The sequence below is a fragment of the Diadema setosum genome, chromosome 5 (assembly GCF_964275005.1).
Source record: "Diadema setosum chromosome 5, eeDiaSeto1, whole genome shotgun sequence".
In the NCBI taxonomy this organism is placed as follows: Eukaryota; Metazoa; Echinodermata; class Echinoidea; order Diadematoida; family Diadematidae; genus Diadema; species Diadema setosum.
Window position 1 is genome coordinate 10,355,493 of NC_092689.1, and position 16,368 is coordinate 10,371,860.

The window sequence follows — 16,368 nt, forward strand, 5'->3', positions numbered from 1 at the left end:
ATGACATGAAATACAAAAAAAAAAAAAAAAAATCGTATTACATGATATGAAAATTGTGGTGGTTCCAGGTGCATGCTGCTGGTTGCCAGGGGAGGAAAAGGCAAACTTAATCACCGAGGCTCGAGACCTTCCTCCCCGCGACCAGTGCATGCACCCAGAATCAGCTATATCAATGTAAAACAGATACAGACATTATCAAATAATACATTATTACACAAAAATGCTCTGAATTCAAACACAAATATGACTAAAATTATAACTGAATATAACCGATGCCCTATCCTGACCTGATGGTGTAAGCTCATCCAGCAAAACTGGTGATTTGATATTCTTTCAACAACAACAAAAAACCCAAACAAACAAACAAACAAACAAACAAATGTGTCATTGTGATACCATGGCAGCACATTGCCCGAGGATGATCAAAAATATATTCTGCTCATTTTAAAACTCAACATCCCTCCCAAAATCTCTATTCAGAAACCCAACCAATGGAATGAGCGAAACACCGGTATTTTTTTTTCCTAAGAATATGGTTGCCTTGGCAACACATTGTCTAATACCGGCATGTGACAAAAGTTGCACTGTCATAGGAAAATAGTCACATAATAAATCAAACCTAAACTCAAATACTGTAAACTGAGGGAGTGTTTGATACACAATTAACTACATTTACTATTGGATGCAAAAAAAAACAACAACAACACACAATTACTATAACAATATATTACTTTGGCACTGAAAAAAAAAAAAACCCAATAACAGTACAGTAGGCCTATGTGGTAAGTGCCGTAAGTGGGACCCTAAAAATGTCAGCCAAACACCAGGAAATAAAAAAAAAAAAATAAGGAGGGGGAATGACTTTAAAAAACGACATTGCGCAACCCATGTTCTTGAGTAAAATCATTATCTGAAACAGCGAAACGTAAATACTGCATGTACACTCATGAAGCAAGATGCAGAAATATTTTGCCATACGCAAAAGTAACACTGGTCCCGGTTATATGATATTAATAATTACGGTATATAAGATGAGGTGATGATGATGTCTTACGACTCACTTGTCTTTCTTCCTTTTTTTTTTCTTGCTTGCACACAACTATTCAAATATATTGTTCTTTTGCATATAATGTTTAAGTTTAATATATTCAGTTTTTTCTGGAGGATTTCAGTAATATTTTGGTGAGTGTTCGACCATGGACTAGTAGGTCCATGGTTCGATAAACCCTACGCTCCTCATGAAAGTCTACTTGGACAGAGAGGAGTTTCCCTTGCAGTAGTTTTTAAGAGACGGACATAAGAATGGAATCAAAGGAGGTATAGGGGAAGGGGAACATGCGGTCACTATCTTCTGTCTATTTATGCGCTGTTTATTTCCTCTAAAATTTCACACAACTTGAGGATGCTCATGTGTCCTTGGTAGTAGTTGAGATAGCGGCTTCAGGTTTCATTTTTTTTTCAATTTGTGAATGATGAGAAACCTCTTCTGAAATATGAAAGAATATACTATAAGACTTTGAATCAAAGTTTATCTGATGAAAAATGGTTCTGGTGATATGGCTGAGATATCTTAAAAAAGTAATCATTTTAAAAGGTGGGGCCCACCTTTTATAAGCATCGTTTTGTTATACTTTGTTTGTTTTTTTTGTTTTTTTTTAGATCTCACCCATTTCAAAACCGATTTTCATCAAATAATTTCTAATTCCTCATATAGACTAGTATGTTCTTTCATAAGTGGTTTCTTATTATCTCGCAAAAAGTTAAAAGCTGAATCCCCATCACAACCATAACTATGCCATCCCTTTAGTACTATTCTAGAGAGCTGATTAAACCCTGGCCATTCCTCATCCAGAACTTGATTGCGATCCCTATTCAAATAGCTCTCGGTCCGGTTCAGTGCTCCCGCTGAGTATTGCTCCCATGAAATATCTGCCAAACATAAATTCTAACCACAACATAGTCCTAACCCGAACCCTCGCATCAAAATAAACCTAAAACCCATAGTACAACCCTAACTCTAAATCTTTGAAGAAAGTAAGATCAGAGCAACTGTCGCAGGATCAATGTCGTGTCACCTTACTTCCTTCTCGCCTTTTCTATACTTCTCTCTTTCTTTCTCCCCCTCCCCTCTCTCCCCCTTTCTCATCATCATCTCCTCACTTTCCCTTATTCACTACGATATTAAATTTATGTAATCTCTCGAAATTCAGAGACGTTTACCAGCAATGATGATAATAAACGTACAGGAGATGATAACGCATGTTTCGTCACGCCGCGGCACACGTGCATTGCAGGTGGTGGTATATTGTGTTCATCACTCCCTGCTGAAAGGCATAATATAAAAATGAACTTCGACCCCGTTTAAAGCACGTACCTACCATAATGACAGTGGAGAGCAAACAAAAGTGAGAAACGGCATGGAAACGGTCATGTTGATGATAATTTGTGTTCGCAGTTGTTTTTGTTTTTGTTTTGTTTTTGTTTTTGTTTTTTACCACAGTTTTGATGGGACGCATGCGATGTTCACTGACATTTATTTTTACTTTAACAGCCATATATAACGTTATACATAAAGTTCTTATAAGTTGTTTTGAGTATTTTGAAATCAAAAGAGTACAAATGATTTCTTGGAAAGATTTTGACCGCGACTCATGCCGGCAGACTTTCACTATGTCAGCAATTCAGGTATCGCACCGTTGCATATACAAGTACATAATTTTCTATCAGAGACATTGTCATGTAGGGGCCTACATAAAAGCAAAGAAACAAACAAACATTTTGAAAATGAAAACAGAAATACGTGTATCTAATAATGACACACACACAAAAAAAAAGAATCAGAGAGATCCCTGTTTTGGATGCGTATATAGAAAGGATCCAAGTGAACCAACTTAATTGTCAATGATGTCAACTTATATCTTCTGTTTATACACTCCTCATAGAATGGATCCCTTCATAATGGTTGTAGTAGACCAAATTAATTGGTTTCACCAAGGAGATTTTATAGGCCTATAAAATATCTTTGGGTTTCACCAAACCAATAAAAGATTGTATTGTGAATCTACGCCGAAACAGTTTAATAATCGTCCCTCTTTACATATATTAATGAGTTAATTTTGAGGAGTTCATCCTCATTATAGCCCAAACTGACATACCTTATCCTATTATTTCTGGCTGTATTTTTGATTGTCACAACGCTCAGGGCGGTCCACACAACAATATTTATTATACTAGTCACACACTGATGCTTCACAGATATTTGTACAGAGCATCATTCATGGGATGAATACAAATCTTTTTTTTTTTCAAGCATGAAAGGATGAAAAAAATGTCAATGCACATTTTGTGAATAATATTCAGCCATTACACACGACACTCGGAGCAACCCAAAGAAAGGCAGTGTCCCGAGGGAGCTATTGTTTATAGCATGCATGGACAGTTATAGATACGACATTGTCATCTCTGTCTGAGCCTGGATCTTTCTATGATGGACTATGTTATTATCACTCAAAGTAATAACTTCTTCGTTGTTATAATACCAGGTCCGATTTTCTCAAGCTCGTCCGATCGCCTATAACTTTCAGTACTCCGCTCTGCCCATTCATGGTCAATTGTTACTGTGCCATCACGGGAATATGTTATAGTTACTGTCAGTCCTATACTGACTGTATGTAGTTGCAGATTGCCAAATCGCCATGAAAAGGGGATCTTGCGGTGCAATACCAGAAGATCTTTAAGCCAACGGAGGTGTCATGAGCTTGAGCGTTAAGAATCACTTCGGTAACTATTGATAGAACAAATTACCGAATTACCGAAACTATCTTACTTGCTTGCACAAATCGTATGATATCCCCTTTCACACAATGTCATAACACGATCACGCATACAGACAACACACAGACAAGCACAGGCAAATATACTCATTATAAATACTTCAGTAGATAAAGCATCAGCGTATCGATTCACTCAAAAACATAATCACAACAATACAAATGCTCAAAATTGTGGCTTTGATATAGGTGTAAGTACATCGCGATGTTTTATTCATTTTCATTCATTCATTCATTTGTTTTGTTCATTTCCAACAAAAACATATGGATATTTTACAGAAATTGAATACAAAATAACATCACACTACATACGTTTACAAAATATTTTGAGCATATACGGAAATGCTGGAATTGAGGAGAATCCTATAAAAAGCAGTGTTTTTAGGGTGAATCCCCCACGTAATACAACAGATCATATGACTGATATACTGTTATATATAAAAAGCGGAATTACCGCCCCCCCCCCCCAAAAAAAAAGGAAAAGAAAAAGAAGTGTGCTGACTTGCAGGAAGAAAACGCAAACGCCGATGGGCGCATTTTCTTTCCCTGACAGCATCCATGCATTTTAGCCATTTTGTAATATGTTTGCTTGTTTTTTTGTTTGTTTGTTTGTTTTATTTTATTTGTTTGTTTGTTTGTTTGTTTGTTTGTTTGTTTTCAAAGTGTGTATAGTGGGGGTGGGGGCACTGTAACTCACTGTTCTTTGTCAAAAGTAAGGGACTTTATAGTCAAAAGCAAGGATGGTGGCTGCAGCGCCCCATCTATTCTTTTTTTTATTTATATGTTTTATTTCGAAGTCACATGAAATCACAATATTTACAAATAATCATCAATCAGCAAAAACGAGAAAAAGAAAAAAGAAGAAAAAAAGTGACAAGAGCAATTTAGAGATAATATAAAAAGAGAACCACCATGATTCATCAATAAGTAGTAAGGCAAAGCTTCCTCAAAGACCCCCGTCTCATAGCACACCCAGGGAGAGTGGCTCCCCCCGTGGGATCCCCAGGTCTGAAAGAGGACCATACCCTCTTACTCAACGACAAAAGTCACACCTTATCCTACACAATCAAAATTTACTCATCTAATCATCCTTCAAAACTACACATTCTCAACTCATCTCGAGACATCTTTAGCATTGTAATTCAACCACTACATAAAGCCTAAATCAGACCTGGATATCCCTGACAGGAAAAGATTACATTATAGGCTGTTAAAAAAAAAAAAATAGAGCCAAAATAATTCCAAGACCATTGAGCAAATAATTCATATCCAAGGCGCGCCAACAAAGCTGGAGAAAACATAAAGGCCAGATAGAGGGCCGGCAAATTCACTAACTACAATGTAGTACTACTTTGTATCAGCGACAGATCATGGTGATTCCAATGAGCAAAATACAATGGCATACCAATACACAGTATGAAATAAACTTAATCCAAGGGGTATGAAACAATTTTAAAGTAACATTTAAACATATCATAAATCAAATCTCCATTTTTTAAAATGTAAAGTAAGCTTATTTCTTTTCTTAGCTAAATAATACTCTGTTTCTTTTTGCTTCTTAATGAAACTCTTATAAAAATCAACAGGTGGTACTTCATTCCTAAATTTACAAATATAAAGGCAATATTTTACAACTAATACAAGGTATGTTAAAAACTGATCTGATAATAAACCAAATAATTTTTCGAAATTGGAGAGCTTAAAATTATTAATGTGGATTTCTATTATGTTTACTACATATCTCCAAATTGGTACAACCTTCTCACAATCACAAAACAAATGAACCATAGTCTCTTCCATTTTCCCACAAAATGTACAGTTTGGTGAATCTTTCCTTTTAATTTTACACAAAGAAGCATTCAAAGCTATGGATTTGTGAAAAAATTTAAAATAAAAAGAGCGTAGCCTAGTATCAATAGTGCAAGTAAAATTAAACTTGTGTACATTATCCCAAATGATATCATCAGGGACTGTTATTTGACTTTTCCAATATTCATATCTTTTCTCAGGGACATGTAGCACATTTAATATTTTGTAAGCATGTTTGGGTACTTTTTTCTGGGCATTCAAAATAGTAACCAAAGAATCACAAATATCTAAATTATTCAATACAGTATCGTCCAACCATCCATTAGGAATATTCCTTAATAAGAAATTGAATTTTCTTCTGTCTGTATGGGGATTATCAAAATCTAAAATCAATTCTTCAAATAATTTATGACCAGGGAGGGGTGGGTTCAACAAGTCGGAAATTCCCAAAACATTTTTTCGTACCAAGTTTCATAATAAAAATACTTTTTTTTGATTTTGAACGAATCAATCTATTAAACCACAGCACTTGACAAGACCCAATCTCAGAAAATTTAGAATTATAGGATTCTAAAGTGGCATATTCTCTATAAATATACCAAGTACGTAATGACTCAGCCACTTGAGAATTTTGCAAAGATCGCAAAATTGTTTCTGGGGCATACGCTTTCCAAAGAATCTTGGGGTCTCTATGAAATTTCTCTAGGGCCAATAATTCAATAGATTTCCAGACAGACTCATAATTTTCATCTAACAAACATTTAACCCATGTCATTTTTTGAGCAAGTGCAAAAGCCCATGGATCAATCATTTTAAGACCACATTGAATATAGTCATTATACAAACATTTTCTTTGAACTCTATCCCTCTATCTCTTAAAAAAGAGACTATTCAAATCATTAAAAAAATTCTGAGGGATTCTTATACTAAGCACAGAAAAAATATTAATTAACTGTGGCAAAATAAGGGACTTTATTACGCATACTTTACCAATTAAAGAGAGATTCCTCATCCGCCAGCAGTATATAGTCTGTGCAATTCTTTTTAACTTCTCTTTATAATTAAGATCAAATATCAAACCCAAATCCAAAGAAAAATTAACCCCCAAGGATTTAAAGTCAGAGGTTTTCCATGTGATTCCTTGATTTCTCAAAGGAAAATCTTTACATCCCCTCTTTTACCCAATCCAAAGTGCCCCTGTTTTGGTTAAATTAATCTTACATCCAGAATATCTACCAAACCTATTCAAAATATCAAACAATACACCAAAACAATCTCTAGTTCCATCTATAAAACATACAGAATCGTCAGCAAATAAAGAAATCTTCACTTCATGTTTATTTATCTTTATCCCATTCAACTGCTCATTCTGTCTTATTAATAAGGCCATGACCTCAATAACAAACAAAAATAAATATGGAGATATGGGGCAGCCCTGAAAAATACCTCTTTGCATGGATATACGATTGGTTAAAAAAACATTGTTTAGAACGTAAGACTTCCGTTCATATAATGTCTTTATCAACTCAATAAATTTATCTCCATCTATTCTTTTTTTTTGGGGGGGGGGGATCCATGTATAACAATTCTTATTTCGTGATCTTTACATTATGCACGGCATATACCTGTGCCACTCTTTTTTTCGTCTTCTTCTGTTTACTCCGAACATTTGGCCTGTGGTATATTATACCTCCCTGGTAATACCAATCTCCTCAACTTTACCTGTTCCTATCAAAATATATTTCAATTTGCTCGCAATTAGTTGTTGCGACATGGGACAAGTTTCGCGAAAACTTCATGTAGCTCCCTTTGCTATAGGCACGAAATTCAGATATTTTATATACGTTTTTGACTGATCTTTAATACTTCGTTATAATATCCCATATCAATTTCTGTGCTTCCATTCGATCAGTTCACTTCGAAATCATTCCCCTCCTTGCCTGCCTGCCTGCCCTCCATTAAAGGCAATGTGGGGAAAATAGATAACACGCCGTGAAGCCCTTTAAGTTATGCATCCTTGTAGGTCGTTGCTGTTGTTTTGTCTTCATAGACACTAAACGATCACCCCTTTTCGCCGTTATCAAACAAAGAAAGAGAATTAAATCCACACGGGTTTTTTATGTTGCTTTTTAAGGATGATAAGAGTGAACTCTGAATGACACTAACCACTAACTGTTCTTGCATATAGCATGCAAAGTGAATGAACACTGTCGCTTACCTGCAGCTGAGCCTCTCTATTCATTCCAATTGCAGATTATCAGCCTTTGTGGATACAAGGTGATTTTGAGATGTCCCTTGTTGTTGTTGTTACACGAGGACAAAAAAGGGAGAAACGGTCAATTCGTGATCATTGTTTGTTTGTTTTGTTTGTTTGATTTCCGTACACATATTCAATAATATATGTAAACGTATATGAAATACACATACGCACACACACACACATACACACACACACATAACTTTGTTTGTTTGTTTGTTGGTTTTTTTTTAACGCTGCACAAAGAGTACAGATGAACTATAAAGACAAAAGATATACCGAGGGTAATATAGACGTGTATCCCATTTCAGTAATGACAATGATTGCCACTTATGGGCTTCAAAAAAATTCACATAGTCATACAGGATGTGATGATAAGATATGAATATTACACAAACAAGGCATAATGGCACTTAACAATGATTACAAAACATAATTACACAAATTACATTATTGTTATCAGCTTTGAGGTATGTCATGGGAAGACGTATAAGAAAAAAAAAAGGAAATGGTAGAGGGAAATCAGTCCTGTTCTAATCAGATTTCAAAGCTGGGAAAGAGAAAAGTTGTTGTACACCATCGCATATCGATCTATACATCTTTTTTTTTTCTTTTTTTTTTCATGTGGTATAATCCTGAAGCACCAATTGCTATAGTAGCTCCATGGTATATGAGCGCCCCAAATGTGTGACTGTTGTAGCTTTGTCAAGTTGTGACACACCGTATACTGAGACTAATTACATCCGAAAAGGTTTCGTGTCTATGTTTGTTTGTTTATTCATTTTGGTTTTTGATTGTTTGTTTGTTTGTTTGTTTTTGTCTGTTTGTTGGCGGCTTTACTTCTCGAAGAAGATACTTTACCATAATGGATGAAATTTTCAGGATATGTGACCGTGCATCACCAAGCCAACAAAAAAATTTGCACAACTTCATTTTACGTGAGGACTTTAAAAATGTGAAACAGTTCAGCCAGGTTAATCTTTAGTTTTGCATATTATCTGAAAGAGCTCTTCTTCTTCTGCTTCATTATTTTAAAGTTTGTGATCATAAAACGAATGGGAGATTGTGTTTTGAGCAGTTTTTCTTGGACAGTTTTTTTTTTTGTGTGTGTTTGTGTGTGTATATAGAATAGTGTGACGAAGTATGTCTTAGAGGCCCCTTTTCATTAAAAAAAAAATCCTTTGCACTCTCTTCACTTACATCTCATATCTTTTGAAAGGCTGATGCTACTGTACTGCCTTTAACGTTTGTATTTAACATGGACAGAATGTGTTGATATAGCATGCTCAAGTCCAGCTCAGATAATCCTTTCATTGTTGTTGTTATGGTGTTTTACATCCTGTCTTTTTGTCCCATTTCAGGGGCGGATCCAGGAATAGGGGTAAAGGGGAGGCGCCTTTACAAAATTAAAGGGGGCGCACAAGCCCTCCCCCTTTCTCTTTATTTCTTTTGTTTTAACAAAAATAAATAATAGCTTAATAAATAAAGAGGGGGCGTGCGCCCGGCGCCACCCCCCCCCCCCCCCCCCCGGATCCGCCACTGCATTTATTGCACAGCCAACACGGCTTAGTAAGATCATCTTCTTGAAAAAACTTCGGAGCCTCTTTTCTCAGTACACGCCCTGTATACACACTTTGGAGAGTGAGTGTTTTCTTTCCAATATTTAGATAGGTGAGGAGAGTGTATTTGTATCGTGCTGTACATCGTTGTAAAGCTTAAAGGGATGGTACAGTATTGGTGGAGATGAGAATTTGGCTTTTAACTTTTTGCGAGATACCAAGAAAACACTTATGATATAGTACAGAGCATACCATTTTAAGAGGAATTCAAAGTTTATTTGATGAAAGTCGGGTTTGGAATGACTGAAACATCCAAAAACAAAGAAAAACAAAGCGATCGTAATAAAGTGTGGTCCCACACTTTATCAGAATCGCTCCTTCTTTTTTTTTTTTTTTTGATATCTCAGCCATTTCAAAACCAATAAATACATTTCATCAAATAAACGTTGAATTCCTCACAGAATAATTACATGCGCTTTCATATTTTATAAGAAGTTTCTCATTATCTCACCAAAAAAATGTTAGAAACCTGAAATTAAGTCTAAACCAAAACTATACGATCCCTTTAGATAGTATTGGTGGAGATGAGAAATGCAATGGGCTTCTAACTTTTTGCGAGAACGCTCTGTTTGGATATCTTAGCTATATTTCAAACCCAGTTTTCATCAAATAAAATTCCTCAAGGAATTGTATGTTCTTTCAAATTTCATAAAAGGTTTCTCATTATCTCACCAAAAATGTTAGAAACCTAAAGATAGGTCTCAACCAAAACTGTACAATCCCTTTAATCAGAATCTGCCCTTACCTAAAAATCCATGTCTGGCGACTTTTTGTTAGTTTTGTAAAGAGGGTCACTTATAGCTCCGTCAAGGTAAGAGGAACAAGTGACATGCTTTCGATGAATTTGAATCAGGCTTATTTTTAAAAGACGTTTACCACAGTTCATTATGGCGATAATGACCTTATATCATGAACTTCACTTGGCGGAGGTTTGCCCTAGTCCTCGTTATCATTGGTTTAGGCATGAGACAATCCGATTCTCAAATACAAGAGGCTCGTCTGGGGGCGTGTCACTAATTACAGTTTCTCTTTCGCCGAAGACCAGGGAAAACAATTGTGTAAAGTCCTTGGGCAGAAAATCACGGCTGATAATCTGTCCGTTATCTCGTCTGCCTATTTGTCTTTTGTCGGTCAGTCAGTCAGTCAGTAACTCAGTCTACTTTTGTCTGCACAAAGTCAGTTTTACTGTCAGTATAATGTCAGTCTCTATTTATTCCTTTGTGTATGTTCCCCCGTAGAGGTAGAGCTATAGCTGCATTGGTTATAAATAAATCATCATGGCTGTCAAAGGCTGCATGTTGGTGTCTTGTAGGCCCTACATGGTAGCGCTGTTCCAGTGTCTGTCTGACTGTCAATCGTGTATCCATGTGATGGCTTTAAACACTCAAAGTGTATCAATCTGGATTGAGCACGGAAACTTTTATATGTTAGCAGCTATGTTGATTGATTTATTGATTACTTGATTGATTGATTGATTAATTAAATTGATAATTGATTGATTGAGTGAGTGAGTGATTGATCAAATAATTGATTGACTGACTGACTGACTGATTGATTGATTGATTGATTGATTGATTGATTGATTGATTGATTGATTGATTCATGAGCTGAGTCAAAAGGGTCTCCCAAGAATAACCAAACTACTGTAGAACTTTCATCACATTGCATGCGGCCACTCATCCGTTGTTCGTTGTGTTCTTATCGTATCATTCTTAAAGAAAAAGTCCACCCAAAATAAATAAAGTCCAAAAGAAAGAAAGAAAAATCCCTATAGAGAATGTTCCGAAATGACAAAATCGATGAGAAATAAGGAAAACATGACATTTTGAAATCTCACATTTTTTCGGAAAACATTTCTTGACCTGTCCTTATGAATATTCAATTGGGCGAGTGGATGATGTCATGCCATCACAATTTTCCATGTAGGCCCTATGTTATTATTATATAAAATTCAGAAAATTTTTTATTTTAGCTATAGTACAGGTTTAAAATATATGAATATATATTATATATATATTCCCATACCAAAATATATCAGAGTAGGCATTTGTTCCTTTTCATTTTGGATGGCATAAGACAAGTTTGATATTCATGCAGGTACAACATGAGATTTTTGTCATTTCTGTATATGAAATGAATTAGAAATTATGAGAGCATGACATCATCAACTTGCTGATTTGAATATTCATAGGGACTGTTCAAGAATTTTTTTCCGAAAAAATTGAAATTTCAAAATGTCATTTTAACTTCCTTATATCTTATCCGATTTTGATTATTTTTGCACTGTTCTGCAGAGATTATTTTCTTTCTTTTTTAATGAAATTAATGAAATTTTGGGGTGGTTACACGATACGCCAGCACTTCTTTTTCTTGTGTATAAAAAAAAAAGAAAAGATAAATCCAGATGACCCTACTGCGCGATTCCATGCAGAGACGAACGTGTTGTGCGTCAGACAAGAAGGGAAGTAGAAGCCGCGGGTAGGAGGACTATGTCGAAAAAGACAAACCCATAGCAAAGCATATATACACGTATTGTATAGATGAAGATTACTAGTTTTTACTCCTGATTACTAGTATCCAGCAGGCCCATGATTAGAGACCGCCGGAGCAGAACGAGGACTGCGCTATCTGTCGCAAAGGAAAGAATCAATTTGACTTGTTGCAGACTCGGCCCTTTCATTGCAACAGATCCATTTCATATTCCTGCTTCAAATAATAATAGTATTACGTTCACCAGCCATGGCACAGTGGTAATGACATGATAGAATAACGGGCTGGTGGAAATACATGGCCCATTTACCCTTGCGTTTGCACATGCACTGTCCAGCATGTCACAGATTGCATGTCAGAGCGGAGAAGTTCGCTGCAGCAGTACAGTGACATCTGAAGAACCGCTCTGGACTGGTTCCACTGAGTCGCTGACGTCATACGATGACCCACTGCCACACCAGGCCAGGTGACGGCCGATCGATATAATGAGAGGAAATGTGTAGGCATTTTGTTGTCTGTGAAGTCACCTTATCAATTACCAAAGGGAATTTGGATAATGTTGCGGGTATGCCATGATGCTTTTGAGTTTGCACACGAATATCAAATGCACACAGAGTAGGCCCTATCTTGCGTGAACTCAATGCATGCCTGTCGATAATGGTTTTGCCCCGTAGAGAAACTGCAGAGGCAGTTTGTGTTGTTGAGGCAAACTTCTGCAGTGCTTTGCCAGAGTTCCTATACCAACTGCAGGGCTGCCTCTAGAGCGTACAGTGCTTTACGTGTATTCAACTGTATTGATAAGGACTATCGACCCAATATGGCTTCGCAAGCCCCTACCTAAACAAACAAGGCCTGCGCCTACTGCGTGGCTAGACCCATAGTTAGGACACGCCTCCAATTAGAGAGATCTGATTGGCTACTGGAGGGGGCTCGGCAGAGGCTCGACTGCCCTTTGTTTCTTTTCACGCAATGTTTGTGTATAGCGAGATCTCAACGAGCTGCGCCACGCAAGCCGGTCTCATATGCTACGCGGAACGTCGAACCATCCACAGCTTACAGCCGTTTGATATACCTAACTGCCTCCCCGAAACATACTATCGTGAAAACAGGTAAGGTTATTTTGCTGCATGATTGTGATGCAATGTAATAATTATGATAATGTCTAGTTTTTATGTAGCGCATTTCATACAGTACCGTCATACTGAAGAATTTTCAGCAAGCGGAATCTAGTCTCCTATCTTATGATGAGGAAACAATTTTTGATCAACGACATCATAGTCTACCAAATCTGATAACTTACTTATTTTGTGGTTGTTGTTGTTGAAGATATCTAATTGAAAGACTGTACTCCATTACATGTTATTCTCTTTTTTTCTGACTGATCAGATTTTAGGTGAAGTAATAGCATTTTAATGTTGGTGTGTGACGTGAGAGCGCAGAAGAAAGAGTATTGTACGTAGCTCCATGGGTGTTCTACACGAACGATGTGCCCATTCTTACGAATGGTGCCTTGTAGGTTCTTCCCTGTAGGTCACCACAAGGTTGTCAGGCAGGTAGGCAGGAAAAAAATGTCTCCGAGACTAAGAAGGGGTATAGTTTGTAAACGGTCATAGAGGTTTAAATGGCATAAATATATCTGTATATAGATTTATCTAAATCTTATTTTTTATATCGTTTGTTTGTGTGTTTATTCTGAACACTAAAAAGAAATAGCGAGCTCATAAAATATTTATGGATTTTCCTCCTATTATCGTGTTTGGGAAAGAAGCGAAACGATGGAAAAGCTATGGATTATCATTGAATATCACATTAATGATAGATAAAAACCACACTTGCACTATACTTCTGTTGGATTAGCTTCTTCATTCTTCGCAGGCTTAGACTATCGCCGACTCAGGTGTTCTAAATACAAATACATACGAATAATGGAGCACCACACAAAATGTCTGTTTCTCAGCAGTGTTCTGTCGGTTATTTCAACGGTGTTGCGTCAATGTTAGAAATGTGCATTACAAATAGTTGATAAAATCAGTATAATCAATATCTCCCACCAGAATGTTTCTAACGAATCAAAATCCAGTATTCACGCTTTTTATGCCTGTGTATGTGGTATAATGATTTGCTGTGTGCAAGACACAGAGATATTAACTTGCTTGAAATCATGCTGATAAAAATTAGTATATTTGCTTCATTTCTATGTATCCTTCAAAGCTGACATGACTTTATAGAAAAAAAGCTGTAGATATTGCTAATATTTTGACTTTATAGGAGCGACCCATGCTTTATCTTGTGTTCCCGCGCGATTTTGCTAATCTTCTGAGACTGCCCGCTACACATCAAAATTCATCATTTTGAAGATAGCATGTGAGAGTGTGCATGGTGTTAGCAAAGCAGTTAGTCTAATACGAAAAATCTCGCTATCTCTCTTCTCAAGGCGTTGATGTTATGTTGATTTATCACATACGAGCATGATTATCGAAGAATTAAGATTTTCCAAATAGAGCTTATGTTTCGTACACACCAAGATAGAGGCGGCAAAACCACTCTGAATGTTTTCACTGTGAGTTGTTACAAAGATAACTAAATGTTAAGTCAGTTGGTTATGTTTGAGCGAGACATTGATGTGATAATGGCAACCCATGACGATCTTTTGACCTCCGTCTATCGAGGGCGATGTGATAAGACTATCGCGTTCTCTTCTCAGTGCATTATATCTTGCAATATGTAGGGATATGGTGTGTGCGTGCGTGTGTATGTGTGTGTTTGTGTGTGTGTTTGTGTACTTTTCGTAAATGTGTATCTCGCAGCGATATAAGTACATAGTGTATAGAGAGATATAGCTAGAGAGATATATAGAGAGATTTAGATAGAGATAGATAGATAGATAGATAGATAGATAAAATAGATATTGAGAGATAAATAATAGATAGATAGAGAAAGAGACAGAAAGAGAGACAGAGAATGTGTGAATGGTAAAGGAAACTATGTATCGCCCACATAGAGCTTTGTCGAGTTTGTGATGTCAATAACTTGACAAAACCCTATGGGCAAATTGTTTATTGTTGAAAATCAATCTTACTAGGAATTTTTGTTCATGCACCCTTTATTCTTTTTACCATTCAAAAGCAGCAAACAAGTGGCAAACTTGATGTATTATCATGTGAGTACATGGATAGAATGATGTAGTATACTGGAAACGACAGATAGAAAGATAATGTGTATGGGTATATATCAAATTGTGACGTAGGAGGTAGAGTGCATTATGGGAATAAGAATCTTGATTTGAAATGAGGGTCAGAAAGTGTGAGGATAAGAATAAATGAAGCATCAAAAAAGAAATATGCTGAGATAAACTGATCTGTACGGGTAGAATATTGAGGAGAAGGATAATGAGAAAGAAACAAACACACGAAGAAAAAAAAAGTAAATGCGATGAAGGAAAAGAAACGAAATTATGGGGGAGATGAATTCATGCAGTGCGTATGTGCAGGATTAAAACAGATTATTTAAATCCTCATCGGATCGATTTGATAATCGTCAACAGAAAGCTATATTCTATAAAGCAAACTAGCACAATCTTTGCAGCGAAATGTGCTGTAGATTAAAAGAGAAGATCAGAGTTGTCGTAGATACACACCAGAGGCAGTACCGTTACATAACACCAAGAAGGTAATGGGCTATTAAAGGACTATATCTCTCTGATGCTGATATCACTGCAATATAGTAATCACGCAGCTCTTTTATACCAGCTGCAATTATTGTGCATTATATCAAGAACGCGATAGGTGATAAGCCTACGAAGTATTAGATTCTAGCCCACTCTTCCTACATTTGAAAGTGATTGATTGTACGTACTTTGTATTCGTGTCTGCCAAAAAGGTTTCAGGGCAACAAACATTGACAAAAGAAGGTTTGTGAATCCTGTTTTCACTTTTGAGTTTTGTCAGCGCTCCATCGATTTAGAGACAAATATGCGTCATCTAATAAGAGTGAAGTCGAGTGATTTTGGCGAAGGTTCGTTTTTCTTGTGTTTGTGTGTGTGTGAGTGTGTGTGTGTGTGTGTGTGTGTCCGCGGGTGCTTTCACCATTGGGGAGAGTTTATCCATTACTAGTGTGTTAACAGGGAAGTGAGCTATCAGCCCGCGATGCCGTCAACAGAATGCAAAAATAACAACGGCGAATGACAATGACGTCACTCACTGCATTGTTAGGCGATACAGGTCGTATCTATTCTGTAAAACCCAACGACTCGGAAATCAGCTATACCCAGGAAAACAAAAGAGAATGTCATGATACTGATGCTCGATAGGACACGGTGTTAGTGGTGTTGATAAAGACAGGGCAAGTGCGATGTTTTAGTTGT

The 16,368-nt window shown here is 36.6% G+C and overlaps 1 protein-coding gene across 1 annotated transcript in view; it reads left to right on the forward strand.

The window, feature by feature from the left end:
- Positions 1-13,002: 13,002 nt before the first annotated feature.
- The window catches only part of LOC140228581 (dicarboxylate carrier UCP2-like), a 34,001-nt gene continuing 30,635 nt past the window's right edge, over positions 13,003-16,368 (forward strand). The window contains 1 exon segment of the mRNA XM_072308811.1: positions 13,003-13,114. The gene's annotated coding sequence lies outside the window, so the exon portion shown is untranslated.